Source organism: Ixodes scapularis, unplaced genomic scaffold, assembly GCF_016920785.2.
Source record: "Ixodes scapularis isolate PalLabHiFi unplaced genomic scaffold, ASM1692078v2 PGA_scaffold13__105_contigs__length_92229423, whole genome shotgun sequence".
NCBI lineage: Eukaryota > Metazoa > Arthropoda > Arachnida > Ixodida > Ixodidae > Ixodes > Ixodes scapularis.
The window spans coordinates 48,883,846-48,909,272 of NW_024609839.1; the positions used below are offsets into that span (position 1 = coordinate 48,883,846).

Here is a 25,427-nt window from a genome sequence, read left to right on the forward strand (position 1 = left end):
GAGGAGACGGAAGCTTGGACGGTATCGTGGAAGTACGAAGCTAATGGATGAAGAGAACACACATATGCAAGCACCGTGTCGTTCCCATACCGTGTCAAGAGTTATCCAGGAGGAGACGGAAGCTTGGACGGTATCGTGGAAGTACGAAGCTAATGGATGAAGAGAACACACATATGCAAGCACCGTGTCGTTCCCATACCGTGTCAAGAGTTATCCAGGAGGAGACGGAAGCTTGGACGGTATCGTGGAAGTACGAAGCTAATGGATGAAGAGAACACACATATGCAAGCACCGTGTCGTTCCCATACCGTGTCAAGAGTTATCCAGGAGGAGACGGAAGCTTGGACGGTATCGTGGAAGTACGAAGCTAATGGATGAAGAGAACACACATATGCAAGCACCGTGTCGTTCCCATACCGTGTCAAGAGTTATCCAGAAGGAGACGGAAGCTTGGACGGTATCGTGGAAGTACGAAGCTAATGGATGAAGAGAACACACATATGCAAGCACCGTGTCGTTCCCATACCGTGTCAAGAGTTATCCAGGAGGAGACGGAAGCTTGGACGGTATCGTGGAAGTACGAAGCTAATGGACGAAGAGAACACACATATGCAAGCACCGTGTCGTTCCCATACCGTGTCAAGAGTTATCCAGGAGGAGACGGAAGCTTGGACGGTATCGTGGAAGTACGAAGCTAATGGATGAAGAGAACACACATATGCAAGCACCGTGTCGTTCCCATACCGTGTCAAGAGTTATCCAGGAGGAGACGGAAGCTTGGACGGTATCGTGGAAGTACGAAGCTAATGGACGAAGAGAACACACATATGCAAGCACCGTGTCGTTCCCATACCGTGTCAAGAGTTATCCAGGAGGAGACGGAAGCTTGGACGGTATCGTGGAAGTACGAAGCTAATGGATGAAGAGAACACACATATGCAAGCACCGTGTCGTTCCCATACCGTGTCAAGAGTTATCCAGGAGGAGACGGAAGCTTGGACGGTATCGTGGAAGTACGAAGCTAATGGACGAAGAGAACACACATATGCAAGCACCGTGTCGTTCCCATACCGTGTCAAGAGTTATCCAGGAGGAGACGGAAGCTTGGACGGTATCGTGGAAGTACGAAGCTAATGGACGAAGAGAACACACATATGCAAGCACCGTGTCGTTCCCATACCGTGTCAAGAGTTATCCAGGAGGAGACGGAAGCTTGGACGGTATCGTGGAAGTACGAAGCTAATGGATGAAGAGAACACACATATGCAAGCACCGTGTCGTTCCCATACCGTGTCAAGAGTTATCCAGGAGGAGACGGAAGCTTGGACGGTATCGTGGAAGTACGAAGCTAATGGACGAAGAGAACACACATATGCAAGCACCGTGTCGTTCCCATACCGTGTCAAGAGTTATCCAGGAGGAGACGGAAGCTTGGACGGTATCGTGGAAGTACGAAGCTAATGGACGAAGAGAACACACATATGCAAGCACCGTGTCGTTCCCATACCGTGTCAAGAGTTATCCAGGAGGAGACGGAAGCTTGGACGGTATCGTGGAAGTACGAAGCTAATGGACGAAGAGAACACACATATGCAAGCACCGTGTCGTTCCCATACCGTGTCAAGAGTTATCCAGGAGGAGACGGAAGCTTGGACGGTATCGTGGAAGTACGAAGCTAATGGATGAAGAGAACACACATATGCAAGCACCGTGTCGTTCCCATACCGTGTCAAGAGTTATCCAGGAGGAGACGGAAGCTTGGACGGTATCGTGGAAGTACGATGCTAATGGACGAAGAGAACACACATATGCAAGCACCGTGTCGTTCCCATACCGTGTCAAGAGTTATCCAGGAGGAGACGGAAGCTTGGACGGTATCGTGGAAGTACGAAGCTAATGGATGAAGAGAACACACATATGCAAGCACCGTGTCGTTCCCATACCGTGTCAAGAGTTATCCAGGAGGAGACGGAAGCTTGGACGGTATCGTGGAAGTACGAAGCTAATGGATGAAGAGAACACACATATGCAAGCACCGTGTCGTTCCCATACCGTGTCAAGAGTTATCCAGGAGGAGACGGAAGCTTGGACGGTATCGTGGAAGTACGAAGCTAATGGATGAAGAGAACACACATATGCAAGCACCGTGTCGTTCCCATACCGTGTCAAGAGTTATCCAGGAGGAGACGGAAGCTTGGACGGTATCGTGGAAGTACGAAGCTAATGGATGAAGAGAACACACATATGCAAGCACCGTGTCGTTCCCATACCGTGTCAAGAGTTATCCAGGAGGAGACGGAAGCTTGGACGGTATCGTGGAAGTACGAAGCTAATGGATGAAGAGAACACACATATGCAAGCACCGTGTCGTTCCCATACCGTGTCAAGAGTTATCCAGAAGGAGACGGAAGCTTGGACGGTATCGTGGAAGTACGAAGCTAATGGATGAAGAGAACACACATATGCAAGCACCGTGTCGTTCCCATACCGTGTCAAGAGTTATCCAGGAGGAGACGGAAGCTTGGACGGTATCGTGGAAGTACGAAGCTAATGGATGAAGAGAACACACATATGCAAGCACCGTGTCGTTCCCATACCGTGTCAAGAGTTATCCAGGAGGAGACGGAAGCTTGGACGGTATCGTGGAAGTACGAAGCTAATGGATGAAGAGAACACACATATGCAAGCACTGTGTCGTTCCCATACCGTGTCAAGAGTTATCCAGGAGGAGACGGAAGCTTGGACGGTATCGTGGAAGTACGAAGCTAATGGATGAAGAGAACACACATATGCAAGCACCGTGTCGTTCCCATACCGTGTCAAGAGTTATCCAGGAGGAGACGGAAGCTTGGACGGTATCGTGGAAGTACGAAGCTAATGGATGAAGAGAACACACATATGCAAGCACCGTGTCGTTCCCATACCGTGTCAAGAGTTATCCAGGAGGAGACGGAAGCTTGGACGGTATCGTGGAAGTACGAAGCTAATGGATGAAGAGAACACACATATGCAAGCACCGTGTCGTTCCCATACCGTGTCAAGAGTTATCCAGAAGGAGACGGAAGCTTGGACGGTATCGTGGAAGTACGAAGCTAATGGATGAAGAGAACACACATATGCAAGCACCGTGTCGTTCCCATACCGTGTCAAGAGTTATCCAGGAGGAGACGGAAGCTTGGACGGTATCGTGGAAGTACGAAGCTAATGGATGAAGAGAACACACATATGCAAGCACCGTGTCGTTCCCATACCGTGTCAAGAGTTATCCAGGAGGAGACGGAAGCTTGGACGGTATCGTGGAAGTACGAAGCTAATGGATGAAGAGAACACACATATGCAAGCACCGTGTCGTTCCCATACCGTGTCAAGAGTTATCCAGGAGGAGACGGAAGCTTGGACGGTATCGTGGAAGTACGAAGCTAATGGATGAAGAGAACACACATATGCAAGCACTGTGTCGTTCCCATACCGTGTCAAGAGTTATCCAGAAGGAGACGGAAGCTTGGACGGTATCGTGGAAGTACGAAGCTAATGGATGAAGAGAACACACATATGCAAGCACCGTGTCGTTCCCATACCGTGTCAAGAGTTATCCAGGAGGAGACGGAAGCTTGGACGGTATCGTGGAAGTACGAAGCTAATGGATGAAGAGAACACACATATGCAAGCACTGTGTCGTTCCCATACCGTGTCAAGAGTTATCCAGGAGGAGACGGAAGCTTGGACGGTATCGTGGAAGTACGAAGCTAATGGATGAAGAGAACACACATATGCAAGCACCGTGTCGTTCCCATACCGTGTCAAGAGTTATCCAGGAGGAGACGGAAGCTTGGACGGTATCGTGGAAGTACGGAGCTAATGGATGAAGAGAACACACATATGCAAGCACTGTGTCGTTCCCATACCGTGTCAAGAGTTATCCAGAAGGAGACGGAAGCTTGGACGGTATCGTGGAAGTACGAAGCTAATGGATGAAGAGAACACACATATGCAAGCACCGTGTCGTTCCCATACCGTGTCAAGAGTTATCCAGGAGGAGACGGAAGCTTGGACGGTATCGTGGAAGTACGAAGCTAATGGATGAAGAGAACACACATATGCAAGCACTGTGTCGTTCCCATACCGTGTCAAGAGTTATCCGGGAGGAGACGGAAGCTTGGACGGTATCGTGAAAGTACGAAGCTAATGGATGAAGAGAACACACATATGCAAGCACCGTGTCGTTCCCATACCGTGTCAAGAGTTATCCAGAAGGAGACGGAAGCTTGGACGGTATCATGAAAGTACGAAGCTAATGGATGAAGAGAACACACATATGCAACACCATGTCGTTCCCATACCGCGCAAAAATTGAACGAAAGGCACGGAGGAACGGCATACAAAACTTCAGCTTGGACAGTAACATGAATCTGGATAGCTAATGAGCGGTATCATGAAACAACTAAGCTAATGGACGGAGACAACACACATATGCTAAATCATGTCGTTCCCATGCCGCGCAAAAATTGAACGAAAGGCACGGAGGAACGGCAAACAAAACGTCGACTTGGACAGTAAAATGAAAGTGGAGGGGTAATGGGCGGTATCATGAAACAACTAAGCTAATGGACGGAGATAGCACACATATGCTACACCATGTCGTTCCCATGCCGCGCAAAAATTGAACGGAAGGCGCGGGAGGAACGGCAAACAAAACGTCGACTTGGACAGTAAAATGAAACTGGAGAGGTAATCGGCGGTATCACGAAAAAGCTAATGAACAGAGAGAACGCACATATCTAACACCATGTCGTTCCTACGCCGCGCAAAAATTGAACGAAAGGCACGGGAGGAACGGCAAACAGAACGTCAGCTTGGTTAGTATCATGAAACATCGACAAAACACTTGCGTTGCATTTTGAGGTGAGCGCGCTGGTATTAGTGAGAACGTAAGAAACAACTATACAATGTAAGAGCACACCGGAAAAGATTTTCACGCGCTTGCTGTTGCTGCAGGCTTAATGCTTTCTCATTTTTTCGCTTTCTTCGTCTTCGGTGCCTTCTGGGCTTTCTCCCTAATTGCCTCAAGGATGTAGTCAGGGTCCCTGATGGGCATGCTTCGACTTTGTCGGGGATCAACGATTTCTGGAAGCAGACAGTAGCGGTAAAACTTCTGGAGCTGTGGGAGCATCTGAGTTTCCCAGAACTGATCGTCTCGAGCGATTTTCTCGATGGAGATGTCGCTTCCCGTCCATATAACGAAGAGGCAAAACTGACGCCCTGTGATGTGCAGTTGTCCTTGAACTTGGTACCAGAAGTTGTGCGTCCTGATGAGACTGAAACGTCCATCTGTTTCCGTGACACACTTGATCTTCTTCTGCTTGACTCCCTCCAACACAGTGAGGCCACGGGCTGTGTAAGAAGACTTAACCTCAACCAGGCCGTCGTCATTCACCAGCCCATCAGGGCTTGCTCCAAGGTACGGGTGCTCCCGATCAACGAAAAGCCCACACTTTTCTACAGAAACTCCCATGTCAGCCTCGAGCCTTCTTAGAGCCAGAGGCTCTTGATCGTTGCCATACTGTGTTGCTGGTGAACTGAATTCCTTGTAGAGAAGCCCTACCACCGTCTTTGCGCAGCTTGTTGTTGGCTTCATCTTACAAACCTTGCCGAAGGAGGAAGCAGTCAGTCGCTTTTTCCGCTCCTCTTTCCATCTCGGGCATGCGGCCTGTCCCTGAGTGGCCCGTTCGAGCTCCGATCTACCCTCATCCGACAGACGAAGAGACTCCAGAAATACCTGACAAGTGTGCTGGAACGTCTCTGGTTCCATGTCTGGTTGCTGTGCCTGAGGGCCATAATCTGCGTCAGGCCCACAACGCCTAGAGGAAGATGCCATGATCAGGCAGCGTCTTGCACGAGGCTGCTGCAACAGCTTTCGCTTCTTTCTCGCAGCCCGACGCGATGCCAGCGCCATCTGATACACCTTCGTGTATTTTCCGGGACTCTTCTTGCACACAGATTTGTGAACTGCTCGGTGATACCCTCCTGGCGAATTGAAAGCGACAGAGGCTCCAAGGCAACGCAGTCGGTACGACCCCCTTTGCGAGTAGTTAATACGCTTGCCGCCAACAAACTTCGCCACCAGAGAGTTCACATGCTCTGCTGAGTTGTTGTCAACGCCCAGGATCAGGCTGCTGGCATTGTTGGCAACACGATTTGCTGCAATCGCGACCTCATCGTACAAGCCACATCGCTTCAGTTCAGGCACATGATTCACTTCTCCTGGCTTTGGGCCCTTGCAAAAGTATGGGGCACAATTGTCGTGCTGCCCAAACACGTGACTTGGCCCATTTCGAATGTCCCTTGCCAAGTCCTCGGTTTTTGCACGCAATGGACGATCCTCACCTGCTGCTCTCGCTTTGATGGCCGTGGCTACACCAAACCTCAGACGAACTGAACTCTGCAGGACGAGGTTCCTCAATGCTGCCGGGACTGGTGTCGACCTCTTTCTCTGAGCTACCTCTCTAAGGTGTCCACTGTAGTTACGGAGGATGTGATTCCTGCATTCAATCTTTTGGACCACCTGGTTTCCGTATGGAGCCGCTTCCAAGATTGCCCTATATGTGCTGGAATCACCATCTGCAATGAGACGAGTGTATTTGACGCCATGCATCACGACGCTTTGACGGAAACCTTCAACAATTATGTCCTTCTCCATGCCCGTTGAGCTCCCCTGCCAGTTCTTGAAGCACCTGTGGTCTGGCGGCGTTTCTCCGGGCTTCGTTCTTGCGCACATTATGCAAAACTTGTTCCTGACGCCAAGGAACAGGACTTTCTGGGTACTGTGGCCAACAATAGCTGCCTGCATCAAAAAAAAAAAAAAAAAGGTGAATAATTGTAATAAGTGATTGCCGCGCGGTCGGATCATGTAGGCTAATCGCACAGTGCTACAAGACACTTCGAGCATTGTTAAAACACTGTTTAGCTAAGTAAGATAGTTATCTTTCCTGGTCTCTAGAATCGTCATGCTTTATTTATTAAGTTGTAAAACCGGGTGTTTTTTCTAGTTGCACCAAATGTATAACATGATAAATAAAGAAAGAAAAGTGGCATTAGGGACTCTTTAAAAGAAATGACTTGGGGGTAACTAAGAACAAGGTTGTTGGTAGAATTATGCGGCTAATTAACGGAGATATTTACTTAACATTTTAATTAACTTTTAATTATTGACTTTAGAGGGCATATTGAAGTTACGAAATTGAAGCTCAACCTCCGTATGCTCCAACCGCATGCTGAAATTAACACAGAAAAAATCGCTGCAGGTGCTACCGGACAAATTATTCGATGACGCTGTCATACCTTTCCCATAGAGTTACGGTTTGCAGTGGTGTAATAGTTTGCCCGGTAGCACCCGCAGAGATTTTTTGTGAGCTTATTTCAGCGTGCAGTTGGAGCATACGGAGGTTGGGCTTCAATTCCATATCTGCAATATGCCCTCTAAAATCAATAATTACAAAGTTAATTAAAATGCTAATAAATTAAAACAATTCTAAGTCCTTGTTAAATAGCCGCCTGACTGCACAAAAACCTTGTTCCGACGGTCGGTTACAAGTCAAGAAGGTAGGAGAAGCTCCTCCCATAAGCGTGATGCGCCCGTTTCAAATCCATCCGCAGTTGAAAGAATAGTTCACTGGACACGCCCCTTGTTCCGCTTCAATGAATAGATATCGGCTACAGAGTGATGTCAACTAGGGAGCCGTCATGTGCGCTTTGCTAGGGTGATACCACCCTTTGTAATACCACTCGCCGACAAACCAGCAGCCATTTTGGTTCTCGACGATAATCCGTGGGGCTTATAACCCTCCCGGAAACGAGCACCTTATCTCACAAGTTCGGAGCAGCGTTGTGGAACCCACGGAGGGAGGATTAGCATTTTGCCCCTCGGATGGGAGGACCGATGGACACAAAGGCCACTTTCTGGCGCACGGGGAAACAATGAGAGGAACAAAATGGCGGTGGAAGAGGGTGTGGGAAAGAGAAACAGGCAGTTGGCATCACTCTATGCGAAGCGCACACGAAGGCACCCTAATGCCAACTTGTGACCTTTGTATTTCTCGGAGAGGGAACCGAACCCCTCAAAGGGACATTTGTATCCATCGGAGGGGAACCTAACCCCCCAAAGTCGTTTTTGATCCCATCGGGGGGTGGGACTTCTAATCTACCTCTTGTGGCTTTCACAATGCTAAGTCGAAGTCGAAAGATAAAGCAAATATTCACAGGAAGGCAAAACCCTCTCTCACGACGTCTCGGAAACAATGAGACGTGATTGGATGCGGAGGTGGTATTTGCCGCTACCTTCTTGACCTGTAACTTACTATGCTGACACCCAAGTCGGGTAAGGTAATGACAAAATTAAAAGCATACTACACGTAGCCAGGATTTTGTTTCGGGGGGGGGGGGGGGGGAGAGCCCATGACAAAATGCTGTATGAGAAGGAGGGAGGGGAGAGAAGGGGGCCTCAGCAAAATGAAAGATTGCCCCCCCCCCCCGGGCTACGTGCCTGGTCCTAAAGCTACTCTTCTTTTTTTTTTATTTTAATGAAATACGTTTGGTGCAACTAAAAATATATTTACCCTATAGCACGATTCTTTCTCATTCAGGCAGCGTTACAAACAATTAGAATAAATAATATATAAGGCGTTTTCGGAAAGGTCGAGAGAACTTTGCAATAAACGCCTTCTACGAGCTGTCATCTCTCCTTACTAGGCTATGGGACGCCTTCTAAGCATGCGTAGTAGCTCTCCTCCGCGAAATATCACACGCTGCGCCTGCGCTGCGTGCGATATTGCGCAGGCACGCAAGCACGCGAAAACGCGCACTTTCATGCGCGCACATGGACACGCATGCAGGCAGCGACATGCACGCACATGCAGGCACGCGTACGCAAGGCCACGCACGTACACACACATGGGCACAGGCATGTACACGCCCGCGCGTGCAGGCGCAACACGCACATTTAATTATGCGCACGCAAACACGCACGACCATGCGTGCGAACGTAAGCCCAAGTACATACGCGCCCACTCAAGCACGCACGCGCCAGCACACACGCACGAAGTAGGCCCGCATACGCATGCGCGAACACAGGTACGCGGATGTACGCGCACGCGCGCGCAAGCACGGATGCGCATTCACGTACGCACGGACAAGCCCGTGCACACGCACACATTCGCACATATGAAGGCACACGCCCACGCGTGTAAAAACCCACGCACATGCACGTATAATAATGTGAACACAGACAACCCTATTGGAAAAACGTACAAGAAACAAACCTGCTGCTTGTACAGTCCTGGTATGACACCAACATAATTTATTGTTATTATACATGCAGCTAGTTTGGTTTTGCGTTCTCCATAACTGGAGATACCGGCACCGCTATGGCTCCGGGTCTGTCTATACTGGCAGCCGGTTTGCTCGCCGATATGACTCGGTATGGCTGGTATGATTTTGCGTCCGATGACGTAGGCGACCGCCATCTTTCCAACGAAACGCCTATACCACAAGACCACCGGTATAACTAAACCATACATGCAGAAAGACGACCGCCATCTTCCAACAAAAACGTCCATCGTTTACCACCGGTATCGTTACATACATCATACATGTCGAAAAATAACATAAGCCGCGTTTACATGAATGCGACTTAGGGCCGGTTGCACCAACGTCGCTTAGCGCAAAGCGGAGCTTAGCCGGGAACTTAAGCTTAGTTTTGGTTTCGTTCGGTTGCACCAAACTCGCTTATCGCTAAACCTAGCACTAAACTACGCTTAACTTAAGCGCTCAACATTGGGCGCTTTGCTTCTGGTTGTTTCTTAACCCTGGATTAAAAACATGGCGGCTGGTTTGTCACGGTCGACGCGGTGGACGAAATTGGTTGTGCAAAGTGTTTTAGGCTACATCAGCGTGAAAGTCTCGACAAAATGACTTTCGATTGTGACAAGGATGCAAAATATTGTCGTGTGAAGTGTTTATCGACCCCTGTTTTCAAGTTGGCTCTCCACTTTCAGGGCGTGTTAGCCCTAACCGAGAAACGTACGGAGCTGTGGGGCTCACGTCTGTATTCCCGTTGGTTCTTCCGTCAACGAGCTTATTCGTATGTACTTACTTATTTTTGCATAGCTGTAACGTATTGTTATTTACCACCTTGTTTATTTACACTTGCAGCGCGTATCCTTCAGTCTGATCAGCGCGTTGAATAGTGGCAGTACATGATCTCGGCGATCAGCTGATTGTCGACACCTCTGCCGTTTGCATTAGATTGCGGCGCTTTAAGTAATAAAACAGCGAAAATTCAATTTCTTTCGTTTTCTGAGTTTTGAGAAGATCTTCAGTGAATTTTTCTTATCTCGCGAGTAGAATCTTGGCTTCAGCAAACTGTATCGTTCCATAACTGTAACTTTTTTGGTGATCGCATTTTTTTTTTTCATATACTTTGCTTTATATCTTTCATCCGTTTCCCGAGAACGAGATACTGTTGTTTCCGAGTTGTGCTCTGTGATGGTGTTTCCCTTTACTTTTGTCGTTTGTTGTCATTGTGACGATGGTTGCGACTATATACCGGAACACGTTTTCAATAAAATTCAGTAGAAAGTTGCGCCTTGTTGTGTCCTCCGTTACTTTTTTGGTGATCACGATTTTTTAGGAATATTTTGCTTTATATCTTTCATTCGTGGTGACGACAAATCGTAACGACTACTATGTTAGATTCGTTCATTGCTGTATCGGGGCAGGCTGGGGCAGGTGATGCCAAGGGACGACCGTTCTTATCGGCACGATGTGATGTACTAGTGGGAGTTTTTTTTTTTTTTTTTTCTGAACTCGACAGTGTGAAACTGAAGTCCGTTTGAGGCTGCAGCGGATGTTCAACGACGGTACAGTGCAGTTCTGTCACCTTGCTGATAGCAACGAGTACCGTCGATGGAAGGACTCTTGACCTGACCTCTCGACGACTTCTATTCGAAGATTTCCGGGCATTTTCGCAGCTGCCGTGGCGAGTTCGTCACTGTTTTGAACTTCATCGGTCTCAGGCTTGACTTGGTTTTAGTGGTCATCTTACCTGCCTACTTATATCCATGATGTTTTGTCTTCAGCGATGTAGCGAGTAGAGTGTCCTTCTCGCGTTCGGTGAGATTTGGGGCCCCCGATGGCTCCTTCGCCTCAAAATGTGAGCACGAAAACTACTACCACTGTCAAAATATCCTGTTATCAACCGATGTTAAACACACAATCAAAGATGTAAAGAGCATTCGTGTTTATTTGAAGCTTTGACTTCTGTTATTGAAAGTTAAACGAAAAAATGATTGAATTTGGAGGCCTTTAATTTGTTACTCACCGAAGAAATACAGCGAAAAGCAGACGCCGCCGACGACTACTACGGCAGTTTTTTTTTTTTTTTTTGCATCACGTGATTCCTCTCTGCCAATCGTATTCGTCGCTCTGAGCGTTCCCTAGTTTGCTCTGTTTGTCCCTAGATTCCCTACGCAAATCCAGCGTTTAGCTAGGGGCGCGTCTGTAAAGCCGGCTTAACGTTGGTGCAACCGGAATTTAAACCCGTGCTTACCTAAGCTCGGTTTAGGGCGCTAAGCCGGCTTAGGAAAGCGCCGCTTTGGGTTAAGGTAAGCGGCGTTGGTGCAACCGGCCCTTAGTCGCATTGAATCCAGTTGCCGCATTCAATATGCGGTCATGTAAACGGCATAATGCGCAAAGCGCATCGCGTTAAAGTCGCTAGACAGAGGTGGATCGAGATGGCGAGTGCGCATTCATTCAGCCCATGTAAACGAAGATCGCATCGCATTTTGGAACGGGGAGGATTATCGGAAGGCGCTCGCTGCGGGAGCGAGTGAACAGCTGAGAACATGGTGGCGGCCAACCTCGTCGGCGGCGCGGAGAGCGGTCCCGCAATTTTTTTCCCGAGAACAAACGCAAGCTTTTATTGCGATCATAAGTAAGCGGAATTTAGCGGAGCTGCTCGGTGAGGGCGGCCCCGTCCAAACCTTTGCGAAGTACGACTTGCGCGTCCGAAGGGGTCACAAAGGCTTCGGTGCAAGCACGCATGACACCGAGAGCTCCGATCACTGTAGAGCACTGCATGGTTGCGCAGAACGAGCAGCTCCTACCTCGCTGCCGTTCCTGGCTGCGCAAGAGCCTCTCGGACTCGGGGTCTGGTCGCGATCGGCGAGGTCTGGCGCGGCGAAACGTGGAGGCTTCCTCAAAGCGTGCACACACACGTCGCCTCTCGTTCAGAGTGGACCGGCGGCCCGGACTGGAGTCCTAAACGCCTTGGTTTTGATGCTTCTTCCGTCTCCCAACTTCTTCCACAGCACCGAAGACAGCGGGCGCGATCTTTACGTTCACTGAATGCGTCGAAAGGCCTCCACGTGCGATGCACCGGAAAACGTGGTGCGGCTAGTGCCGGAACGGAACTGACGGAACTGCATAACTTCGAGCTTTGAGTCAACGTGCACGGCAACAAACCGATCGTGACACTAAGCCGCGGATACCGCATCGCCGGTCGACAGGGGCAAATGGCCCGTTGCTCGTATCGTGGGCCGTGACTCGTACTCGGCCAACTCGGCGTCTTTTCGTGGCCCCTCGCGTCGTCGCAACCAGCCGCAAACATACCAGCCCGCGACCGTGGCCGATGTCGGAGAAAAGCGAAACCGAAACGTAAAGCTTCCGCCCAGTGGCTTCCGCTGCCGCGCCTTTTCTAACTTCCCGGCCAGTCCCGGTTTACACGCTTCCGGTCGTCGTGGAGATGGCGACGCAGCCAGACGTAGCGGTTTTGGCGCTGGCTCCTTCTGCGTTTTACGGGACAGATGTTTTACGGTCCGTTTCTACTGCGTCTCTGGCTCTCAACTCGACGACGCCTCTCATGGTTCAACCAGGCGTGGTCAGCCGGGGTCAGCACAGCTACCGGCTCAACTCGTCCGATCGCCGGACCGCAGGCGACTTCCGATTTCGGCCGTTAGGCCTAGGATCCGAAGGACTCTGTTTCCGTGCAGCGGTAAGCGAATCTCGTCCCGTTTTCGTTCTACTTTTAAATTACGTTAGGTGCGCTACAGTGTAAGCATGCGTGCCAAGTGTTCGTGACAATTTTGAACTAGAATAATTGTGCTTCATTGCGGTTTGTCATTTACGAAAAAGTAAATCGAGCAATGAACGAGGAGCCATGCTTGAAAACGATGTACAGGGTGTCACAAAAGAAAATTTACACGGTCTTTTTTACCGCAAAAATAAACTAGGCATCGCCGAACGCTCATTCTCCGCCCAAAGGTAGAGCTAGAGGTCATAACCAGGTGCCAAAGTTTGAGCCCGATCCGATAACTTAATCAAAAGTTATAAGTGATTTTCTGAAAAGTTCAATGGGAAAATGGAGCCCATTTTTGCCTGTTTTCGGTTTCTGGTGCCGTAGAGCCCTATGTGTTTGAAAACTCCGTCGGCCGCCATTTTCCCATTGGAAATTTCGGAAAATCATTTATAGCTTTTGATTAAGTTATCGGATCGGGCTGAAACTTTGGCATCTGGTTGTGACCTCTAGAGCTACCTTTGGGCGGAGAATGAGCGTTCGGCGATGCCTAGTTTATTTTTGCGGTAAAAAAGACCGTGTAAATTTTCTTTTGTGACACCCTGTATGTACGATGTTAACTTCTACCTGGGCGGCTTAAAAAAAAGTCAAGACTGGTTACGGTTGGATGCGAGGCTGGTCCCAATGCAATGGTAACCACTTAGAGCACCTTTCTGAACAGCATGTAAGCAATATAGCGATCAACGAGACGAGCGACGACGAGAAGCTACGAGTGCCGGCGCCGAGCGACGAAGATTTCTCACTCTCGCTGCTTGCGCCGCTCGGTTCCTGGGCTTCTAGAAAACGTCGCTCATCACCTTGATCGCTCGCACCAATCGCTTTCATAATGTGTGTCTCGTCGCGCAGCTGACTACCGTGTTTATTCAAATATATGTCGACCTTTTTTTTTTCTTTTCTTTTATTTTATTTTTTTTTTTTTTTTCGGAAATCGTGACTAAAGAATTTCGACCTACATTCGCGACCAAATTTTGCGACCGTACCGGAGGCATGGAGCTATCGAGTCACCGAGCCGGCGTTGCCGTAGAGCTGCGCCGCTTCTTGTTTCCAAAAGCTTTTGTTAAACAACCGAAAACAACAGCGGTGGCCGATGCCGCTATCGCGCGCACCTCTTGGGGCATTGGATTTCGCCATCGCACCTCTAGCGTTCCCCTTGCTGGGCAATGGGGAAGGAGAGGAACGCGATGCGCCATGCACTTTGTCCTCCATCCTCGCAAACGCGCACAAAAAAAGAAAAAAAAAAAGATGTTACTTTTGTTAGTTGCTTGAGGCGTCTCGGCTCGCGTGTTGCTCATGGCGACACGGCGGCTTTGTTTGCGTCTTTGTAGTTTGTCTTTCGTCGCTTCGCACCTTCTTTCGTTTCTTGTCGTCATTTTACAACGGTGTCAGTGAAGTATTGTGGCGGATTTGCGAGGATGTCTACCAAGCTGTGAAGTGATGTAAATAAAGGTTTCTTTCTTTTGCCCAAAATTTCCCCTGTTCTTAAAAATAAAAAAAAAGTCGACCTATATTTGAATTTTTTTTTTTTTTATTCTCGGTGGGTCCAACAAATAGAGTTCGACCTATTTTCGAGTAAATACGGTAACTTTAATTTTTATTTTGGGTTACGTCGGACGTAACTCGAATGCTTGACAGTTACGTTGGGCGTAACTTTAATTTTTATTTCGGGTTCCGTCGGACGTAACGTTAGACACTGCGTTACACTTAAGAAAAATAGGGGCTGATGGTTCATCATATAAACCAACCATTTGTGTTTAAATAAAGCGAGTCACTGGCCTAAAAAAAATACTGCTGTCCTATAGGAATGTAGCGCTTCAGATAAATTTGTTAATTTTTGCTTTTAGTCTCTGCCCCACCAGATACAACATCTGGCCTAAAGCAGTGTTCCGGATCTCCTTCCAAGACCTCAGGCGGGTCGTCATTCAATCCAGGAGGCGGCGGCGTCTCATGGGCGTGTTGCTGGTGCTTCTTACTGGATGGTGCTACCGAGGGAAAAGTGGTCGTGCTTGGGAAAGGCAAGTATGGCCGCCGTAAGTATAGATATTGTTTTTACCTTTGCTCGGACCCACCTTTAAGAAATGCACAGTTCGCATGTGTGCATCTCTCAATGCTTCTACAGTCGGCTGTTAATATTTGGAGTGCTCCAACTCTGTCAGCGCTAGTTTCTCTAGATTATGCAAATGGGATGCAACACTAAACCACATATGCTGTCGCAACAAACAGTGCTCTGCTGAAGCACGCATTGTGGAATCTACTCTGGCTTTATAATGCAGCACAAAATAGTTGACGCCAAGTATAGCTACTTTTGTGACTCCGTTTTACCAAAAGCTCTGCCGAAATAAACTTGCCACCTTATAGGTAGTGCAAAAGAACCTCGCGTGCCTAACCTGGAGAAGGGCATTTTTTTCATAGGTCAATTTTTTCTTAAACCAATACCTTCAGCCTCCTTGAAATGTTAACATCATGTGACACTCAGAAGAACAGTAAACCCCTTAATGTTGGCGAACCTTTACTTTTCGCGGCCTTTAATTTTGCGGAATTCAGTGACTGCGATTATGTCCTCTGTGACCGATTCGAGAAGAAATAGGGGCCACCAAGATAAGGGGGTTTTACTGTCCATGGAGGAGAGAGGAAGTCACCTTTGTTTGTATGCAAGAGTAAAACCAACAACAACAATCATGGTGCCGACACTTTGTGAGCCTATCTGTGTCTATTGAATGATATCAATTTTGTTTTTGTTCGTTAAAAATTGTTGCCTGTCCACTGTGGGATGTCGTCTTCAACACGAGCAGTGGTTTTCCTCTGAAGCAGGCAGCATGGACGCGTGCCGCAGCACAACATAGTTTATTTGCAGGTGGTACCGCAGTTTGAAGGATGGTTCGCACAATATGGGGGAATCGCAATTCAATGTTCTACCTCGGGCGTAGACAAGATTTGCTCATTCTAAATCATTTTGTCTACAAATCGGGAACTTGCAACGAATGTACCCGCATGGTTGGAAGGGCCAGACAAGCCTTGCGAGCGCTTCGTTTTCTAGCCTCTCAGTCCTGAACCTACTCACGCACCACATGTGTAGATGTTCCGGTACGTGGGAGCACTTATTTGGAAAATGGTGAATGGCAACTGTTGTTATCTTTAAGGTGGACTGCATATTTGCAGTACTTTTCCTCACTTAAAAATATGTCTTACTAAAAATATGTAGTATAGCCGATGACAAAAAGAGAATGGCTGGGCGTCCTCCAGCACATGCTTGTGCTTTTCACCCCGCTTTAGACAGATGTGCTCGCTCCAGGCTCATCAGGCGCTGAAACGTCATCGAAGGTAGCAGACGGGCTGGAGGTCGAACAACGGAGACTTCTCCCTGCCTTTCTGATGGTGTCAGTGAGCATGTACTTCTATACTCTAACTTAGCTTAACCTGCACAGAGCTGAGTAGAATAGGCTTGGCAAGTGCCCTTATTGCATATGCATTTGTACAGCTGAGGCACTTTCTAAATCAAGAACATTGTGTACCTTACCTTCAAAAACACATCATTTTGGGGGTGCAAAAGGAATTCTAAGGCATATTTTTGTTTGTATTGTCCTATTACGCATCGACTCCTTCAACTTAATGCGGAGTCGACCCAGCCTCTTGAAAAATTTAATGCTTGCCAGGTAATTGTTTTGCATTTAGTTGATATATCAGTATTCAGTTAGGTATCCCAAGTCATTAGTCGTTGAGGTGGAGTCTCTCTGTAAGTCACTCATGTTTAACAGTCATAGAAATGCTTGTCAAATAATGGCACTGTCGAGGACATGTATTCAGCTCGAACAATCGCTGGGCACAAGCTGGTCATGTGGTTACAGGCAGCAAACATCCCGGTTGGAACGTCCTATTTCGCAATGTAGCTGCAGACTAAATGAGGGCCCCACTCATAAACGTCTATACTTTTAGTCTCTTTAAGCTGGACCACTTTTGAAACTACAAGCCTTTGCAGCAAAAACAGCATGACGCATGATTATAAGCTCGACGTACCATGGCGTCCAACTAGAAGGTCACATGGCTTGCTTTGTGCACTGAATTTGCAAGGATGGCTTGAAGCTTCTGTCGTGGTTAACTTTAAGCTGAGATAGTTTAAAATAATGCTCTCAGTTTTTAGTGTTGCCCGGCATGGTTAACAAGTTGGTGATATAGCGCTGCATTGAAAAGTCTGTGCATTCATGACTGTATCACCTTATGAATGCAAGCTACCTATTAAACTCTTCGTTTTTCAGAGAAATGAAATGCACTTTGCTTCCAATTGCACCCGCTTCTGTAACTTCATGGTATGAAGCACCTTATGGCTGCAAGCTCTGACCGATCTTGTTCTGTGGTCTGCGCAGGCCCATATGAGGGAGTCACTCCGAGAGCCTCACCAGAGTTTCCTGCCCGTGGTCGTTCTAAATGTTTTTGTTGTAGGTATGCAGCCTTTCTGTCTTTCCCTTAATTGTACTCAAACGTCTTCTTTTCATTGTCGCCGATTTGCCTCAAAATTGGTTAAGCACACAAATGCACGCTGTACAACTGTATTGTACATATTTTTTCCAAGGTAACTTTTCTTTGCCAAAGTTAGATTTTTTTATGAAGGTTAGTCTTTTTTGTTTTTATTTTCAAATTTATGTGAGTTTCCATGGGCAACACTAAAACGTTATGCCAGAAGCAAGGACAAGTTCACTGCTCTAATTTGTTCTCAACTGATTGCAAGAAATTTCGTTAATGTCGTGAAACCTCCTTCCAGCGCTTGCTTTGCAGCATAAAAAAAAATTATACATAGGACATACTCTGTTTCTTAAACTGCTTGCTCATTCTGCAGGTCTGCCTGCCATAGATGTCCTGCTACTGGAGAGCAGGCGAATTCAATTGCTGGTTTTGCCATTGCTTTTTTTTGTTTTTAGACGTTGTCTTAGTAGTTCTTGTAAATTTGGAGATTTTCCTAAAAAGCAAGCCGGGAAGAATATTTAGTTTAGTTAGGAAGCTGAAAATAATGATTTAGTACCCCTTTGTCACTAAAATAGATACTGTGTGCCGCTGTTAGTGTCAAGCCGAGATCCACGCTTTTTTGGCATTTTGCTCAGAGTGGTACCCATTCTTATTCGTTAGCCTCTTGGTGTGCCAACTAAACTCTTTGTATACAGACACCTGCCCTCTGCTGGTACACTCTACCCTCATGTTCAGCGAGTGTATGAACCAGAGTTGTATCCACAGTCGACACTCGCTGAGCACGAGGGTAGGAAAATCTTTCCATTGCAGCAGAGCCATATATGGGGAGAGTCTGGCAGTCTATGATTTCGCTGCCGTAACGTCTCCCTTCCGAGTGAGCTGATCAGCCCGCGGCACAGAGCAAGAGGCGTGAGCGCATGCGCGTGAACTCTAGGCTGCTCCCAGCTGAGCGGGGAGGGCCGCCATTTTCATTCATTCGCCCGGCATGGGATCGATATTCAAATTTCGGTTCTTTCCTTTTATTTGGCAGGCTCTGGCAATAAAATGATATAGTGTTATTCCTCGGTGGCTTAAAAACCTAAAGAAAGAAGTTCCTCCATGTTTGAACGCACTTTTATTTAGGCAAAAAAAATAAATAAGCCCGTAGCAGACGACACGTAGCCTCAACAGTGCTCCGTGCAGACAGCTTTGCGTCAAAATGGTGGTCGTCTCCTCTTTGTTTCTCTGCTGCCTTCTCTCTCCCTCCTTCGGCGTTCTCCTCCCTTTCCTCCTCTCCGGCGCCTTCGTTGCCACACCCGCTGGCTAAACTCTCCCACTATACGGCTTTGCATTGCAGTAGTAGTTTTATTTGTAGTCTTTACAGTTGAATGTGAATATTTGACAGAAGTCTCAGGTTGGGGCGAAAGGGGGTTAAATGAATGCATTTGATCATTCACCTAAATTCGGTACCCATCATTTTAACGCCTACGTAGCTTTGTCCTGGGGGGTGACTATGACTAAAATAAGAGGATCTATGTGCTGATCACGAAAGAATATGCTAGCCATTCTAATGTAGCTCTGCCAAGTACTTGATTGTGATTTGTTTTTATTTTCAGCTACTTGGGTGCCTCAAGATCTGGAGATCCTAGTGGCCACAAGCTTGGACTCAATCTTTTTCTGTGGTCTGGGCAGGACCATGGGGGAGGTAATCCCAGCAACAAGAGCATCGCAGTATCTCCCTGGCTGTGACTTTCGGTCTGCGTCACGACAGGGGAGTCCTCGTGCCACCAGGTGTTAGGTATGCCACTTGAAATAAGCATTTTTCTTACCTATTAATAGAACAGCAAAAGCACTACTAAGCCTAAAATGAAAAAAAACATATTCAAATCTTGGGTTCGATGAAATTCCAATTACAAAAAGGAGTCTGCAGACATGATTAACATGTGAACTTAAAGCCCGCGGATGTAGGTTCGACGGTGTCACAGAAATAACTTCCCGCAGATCTCCTTGCTCGTGCTATACCCAAACAAATTCTTAAAATAATCATTGTGTTTCGTTGGTGTCATCAATCTTATGTCCCTACCACACTCACCAGTCGGGACATGTGAAATATAAAAAAACAGGAACTTGCACATTGTCAGCTCTGCAAAGATTTATATAGTAAACAGAGCATAGCACGTTCAGCTTAAGAAAAAAATTCAGTGCAGGCCTATATTCATGGTTCACATATGTGTAATTGCTCTTTATAATGAAGTGAAAACTGCTTAAGTTGTGGCCCACTACAGGCTTTCTATTAGTGTTAAAAAGTGCGGTAGAAAATATGATTGCGCTTGGAAGACGGGGACATAGGAAGGACAGACACAACAGAGCGCTAACTTTCAACTGATTTAATTCAAGAACCTCAGCGTAGAAACGGACTGTGTCGCCGCACCACATCTCAACCAATCCGTGGCCCTGCCACGGACCGCAAGTACGCCAAATCCTTATCCGCCAAGTCAATTGACGCCACACTGACACAACTTGTGCCGGAACTATTTATAGTGTCAGCCTCCATAATCTCGCTAACAGTCCTATCTTTGTGCCTCTCAAGAACAATAGACGAAACAAATAATGGTTTGCACCCGCAGTCATGACAGTGACACGACAGATCATGACTGCGAGTGCAAACCATTATTTGCTCAGTCTACTGTTCTTGCTAGGCACAAAGATATGACTGTTAGAGAGATTATGGAGGCTGATGCTATAAATAGTTCCGGCACGTGTTGTGTCAGTGTGGCGTCAATTGACTTGGCGGATAAGGAGTTGGCGTACTTGCGGTCCGTGGCAGGGCCACGGATTGGTTGAGATGTGGTGCGGTGACGCAGTGTGTTTCTATGCCGAGGTTCTTGAATTAAATCAGTTGAAAGTTAGCACTCTGTGGTGTCTGTCCTTCCTATGTCCCCGTCTTCAAAGCACAATCATGTTTTCTAACGTACCGTACCAACTTGCCCAACAATCAGCACTTGCTAAAAAGTGCTATTGTGTTTTAAGCAGCTCGCACCAAATATTTTCTTGAAATACATAGGTTCATGGAAATTATTATGTAGATGTTGGCAGACAGTCATGGTGAGGCCAATCCTTAATGCCAAGTGGTCCACTTATTCAGAGTTAATTGAGTTTGTAAATATTGTAGGTCGCAAATTAAATTTTTATGGTACGCAATGGGCACAATCATCCGTAATGACTAGCTCTACCTAGGGGAACTTCATACGTTTACTACGGCAAGATGGTTTCGAAAAACAAAGTATTTAGTTTATTCAACTCCTGCACTAACCTTGTCTTTAGAAACTTTTTATATTCTTTGCGATGCTGAGATAAGATTCTGGAAATAGTTTTTCTAGAACTACTCTAGATATTTCCAGTTCATCATTTTTCTCGCAAAGCATTCGAGAGAGCCAAACCCTGTAATGTACGGAGGGAACTCACAGAATGATGCGACTGACAGTTTGGAACATTCGGCACTGTAACAGTAATAATGACATGTCACTTATGTAATGTTCATTATCGCAGATCAAACTGCTTTTTCCGTCTACACTCATTTTCAGTAGACTCATTCAGCGAACTTCCACCTGAGACTGCAGCGCTGGGTTCTGCAAAGTAATTTGAATGAATATAGATGCAACAGGTTTCTTTGAGCGTGCGTCTAACACATATTCTTCATATTGAATCTGCTAACTGTATTCATGTCCATGTCCATAATTCCACATTCCAGCTTATTTTTATTTTGACATTTGAGTTTTCTTCAGTACTTTTCTCAACATCTGTGCTTGCTGAGCCGTACTCAAGTCCATACATCTTGTCTTTCGCTATTACATTAATATATAAAACTGTTGATGCCGAGTGAGAATTCAAGGTACCGAATCTGTCGTGCGAGCTAAATAAGAACCAATAAAAAGCTCTACAAAGGAAATTTTGTTAAAGGATGCTTTATGGGCATTAGAATAGCACATGCCATGCTAAAAAAAAAATACAAATTCTTGTTAGGTATGCGAGGATGACAGTGCTGTGCTGTTTCTGATGTGTCACAAAAAAAAAAAATCAGTGCCATACAGTGTTCCTTACGGAAGTACAAACTGTTGAATTCGAAGCCCAGAAGTTTTATTCAAGAATGTTCCTCAATACAAATGTATTTAGAGATCTGAGCCACTGACTCATACATGACTATGTGGCAAACATTGATTTTCATGTGGATTATAGTTTACAAGGTCTAGTCTGCATTGATTTATTGCATTCATGCTGAAACTGGGAGGTGTTCTCTGGGTATGAATAAAGAGATAAACATTTCTTGAAATCAAAACATTTGAGAACGGACAAAAGGAAGGATCTGAGAACGGTATCTTAGATTCTCTTCTTTTTCTTACAGTATCTCTAATGTTCACTTTATTTCACCTGATGCATTTAGTTTTTAGCGCAGCTCTTAGCACCCGTTTCCGCGTTTTGCGGCGTCGCTGTCGGCGTAACCACCCAACTAAACTTGGCAGGAAATTGAATTAATGTTGTGGTCATGTGACGTTAATATTTCCGCTAAGTCTAGCTGAGAAACTGAATTTTTTTATGGCTGACGTGACACGGTCATGCGACGTCATTTTCCCTGCTACTTTTAGCGGAAAAACTGCATTTGTGTTGAGGTCATGTGACATCAATTTCTGCGCTAAATTTAGTGGGAAACTTAACCAGCTAAATTTAGTGGGGAAATTTTCCCGCTAAATTCAGGGAAGTTTCCTGCTAAATGGGAGGGAGCAGAAGAGGAGGAGGGGAGGGGGAGGAGGGGCATACCTTCCCATCCTCCTCTTCAAGATCTGTGCTCTAATTTCACGTTACAGAGAATTGTAAACGTCTCATATTTCATCTCATGTTTATTCAACTTTTATATTGCAGGTGCGCTCGCAGCACAAATCTGGGTTGTGCTGATCCTCTACGCACAAGTTAGGAACTCCTGAGTGGCAAGAGTGGGAGTTTGGTCTGACAGCTCAAGGGACACCATTGTTCAGTATTGAATTTTTAATAATCTTCTTTTAAGCAAAGTTAAGCTTTGCTGCATGCAGTTCTTGTAAAAATAAATACCTGCAACCAAATTTACCAGGTCACGACATTTCGCCTCTGCTCTTAGTGGTCCTGGTGAGCCTCGGATAAGAGCTTACTGGTGTGCAAACACCATGCTTGTTTGAAACCACTCACTGATGTAGAGACTCGCTGACATCCAGCATTCCAATGAAACGCTGGATGTCCACAAGTCTTTCTTGAACAATGCAAGCGGGGAAGGAACCATACAATCGTATCGTATTGGGGGACATTCTACAGTTTTTTTTCTATGTTTTACAGATTTTTTTTAAAAAAGCCGTAAAAGCTACATTTACGCGGTCTGTGCACGTGAGTTATATGGCCAGGGCGGCATAGTATAAAAGGCTAATTTGTAATGATCCGTCGGCTTATTACAGAGATGTGCCAGACTTCTTTCAGAAAACTAGATGGAGGTTCATTCTAGCGTAGTTTTATCCCGCGAATCTGAATATCCCGTTCGTTTTCCTCAAAGATATAACTAAACGTGAGAAAACACAAAAAACATCCCACCAACAGCGACATCCTAAGAAGACCTTTCGGCCGCCAAGCGTGTGTCGCTTAAGGGCCGCGCGTCCAATCGCAAGTTTTCTAGGTATATTCTCCGGCACTGGCACCAGTCGTGACACATTTTTCTGCCCTTTTAAAAAATAGCATGTGCGTGCATAGCTTTGATAGGCGCTGAAGATGCGTGAACAAAGATTTTGAAAGCTGCTGTTGTGACGTCGCTCTCTAGGGAGGCGCTTTCACAGCGCTTTAAAAATGACTATGCAGCCTCGATTAATTAAATTAGCAAATAATTTTGATATTTGAGATTCTGGAGGTCGAATGAAGGAGATTTAAAAGTGTTTTCTCAAATACAAAACTGCTTCAGCCTCTCTCTAAGTATAGTATGTTCGTGAAATTTTTAATCAGTGAAAATAGACCCATGGTTCCAATTAGAAACCTGCTAAGCATCATCAAAACACACTAAATCAATTTTCTTTGTAAAGATATAAGACGAGTAGCATTTTATGGCGTTATAAAAAAATGGTCAATTTGGACGCATTTCCAGACTTCGGTTTCTTACCAGAGCGCATCTTTGCACCTGCGGTCCTGCTGCCCGGTGACCGCAGTGCGAAGCCGCCCCCTCGCCTCCCTCGTAGGATGAAGGGAAGCAAGGCGCATGTGTGTTGCGTGTCTATGCCCCTGGGGAACAGGACCGTGGGTGCAGAGATGAGCTCTGATAAGAAACTGAAACCTAGAAACTCGTCCAAATAAAGCTTTTTACAGAATGCATAAAACGCTACCCCTGAATTATATCCTTTTAAAAAGACATTATTTTGTGGTTTTCAATGACTCAGCAAGTTTCTAATTGAAACCATATTTTCATTTTCACTAATTAAAAAGTTGATTAACAAATTGTATTTAATTATCTGACTGATCGTTACGACTAGGTCCCTATACTACGTACGCCTGGCCGTATAACTCGCCTGCACAAACCGCATTAATATAGCTTTCACGACCTTTCTAAACATATATGTAAAGCTTAAAACTAAATCGCCAAGTACAACAGTGAAAAGGCGAAACCAACACGCTGGAGCCATATGGCTCCACCATGCTGGTATCGCCTTTTTGCTGGTATAGGATGTCCCATATTACGTTATGCATGTATGGTTCCGTCCGCCTACATGGTTCCGCCTATATCCACTACGCTGGTATAGGATGTCCCATAATACGACACGCTTGTATGGTTCCGCCCACCTGTATCGTTCCGCCTTATTCCACTATACTGGAGCCGCCTTTTTCGCTTGTATAGGATGTCCCATATTACGGTTACGCTTGTATGAGCCTTTTCCGTCATCTTTCCATCATCGAGATTTTCCAATAGGGAAGCGCGACGCGCGCATTTTAATTAACTTTTAATTCACGCGTAGGCAGGCAAACACGCATGTACAAGCACGCACAAAAAATCTCGCGCGTGCACGCGCACACGCAGACACGGACGCGCACTTACGTACGCAGGCGCGAGCACGAACATGCATGCACATAATAGAAAAATTCGACGAAACGTCATAAGGTGTATCGATGAAACGAACGCCGGCTATTTCCGACGGAAGGATTTATCGATGCAAAAGTGCATCTTCGAAGAAACGAGCTGTCTATGAAACGTCATTCGACGAACTGATTGCATGGCACCGCGTATATTCGGAATGTACTACATAAAACAGAGGTCACTAAAACAGGCACACAAGAAGCATAACTGTTTTCAATGCTTCGTGAGAAATCGTCGGACCCCAGTTGCCGAAACAAATCTTGCATTCACAGAAACACAGATACAATAAAGCGGCATTCTAACCACGGTCATCTCCTCATAAAAATAAACTACGCATTGTCAAATGCTCAGCCTCCGCCCAAATGCCGCCTAGCGACAGAGACTGAGCGTTCGACAATATATAATGTATTTTCGCGGCGAGAAAAACATGCTTCGGATTTCTTTCGAACGCACTCTAAAGAAATGCATATTATATCTATGATCAAAATTTGCATCCCTCTGAGAGGAAGAAATGTAGTACTTACCATGCCAGAAGAAGCGTCGTATTTGTTCTTGTAAGATCGCTTTGACCATGCACCGTCCGCAACGACGGTCACAAGCGGACAGCCTTCGGCATCGATCTCGCCAGATTCCCTCGCGCGCCTCGCTTCTTCAACTCCGGCCTGTTGCATGGCTTGCCAAGCGGCATCTTCAACACCCTGAGTCAATTTCTTCTCGCAGTTCGCAAAGGTCTTC

At 46.4% G+C, this 25,427-nt stretch overlaps 1 long non-coding RNA gene across 1 annotated transcript; it reads left to right on the forward strand.

The window, feature by feature from the left end:
• The first annotated feature begins 12,485 nt into the window (after nt 1–12,485).
• On the forward strand, nt 12,486–23,169 carry LOC121835496. The gene is made up of 5 exons (XR_006077619.1): nt 12,486–13,045; nt 14,968–16,500; nt 17,485–17,560; nt 19,177–19,358; nt 22,478–23,169. It is a non-coding gene; the product is annotated as an uncharacterized LOC121835496 (long non-coding RNA).
• The last annotated feature ends 2,258 nt before the right edge of the window (nt 23,170–25,427 follow it).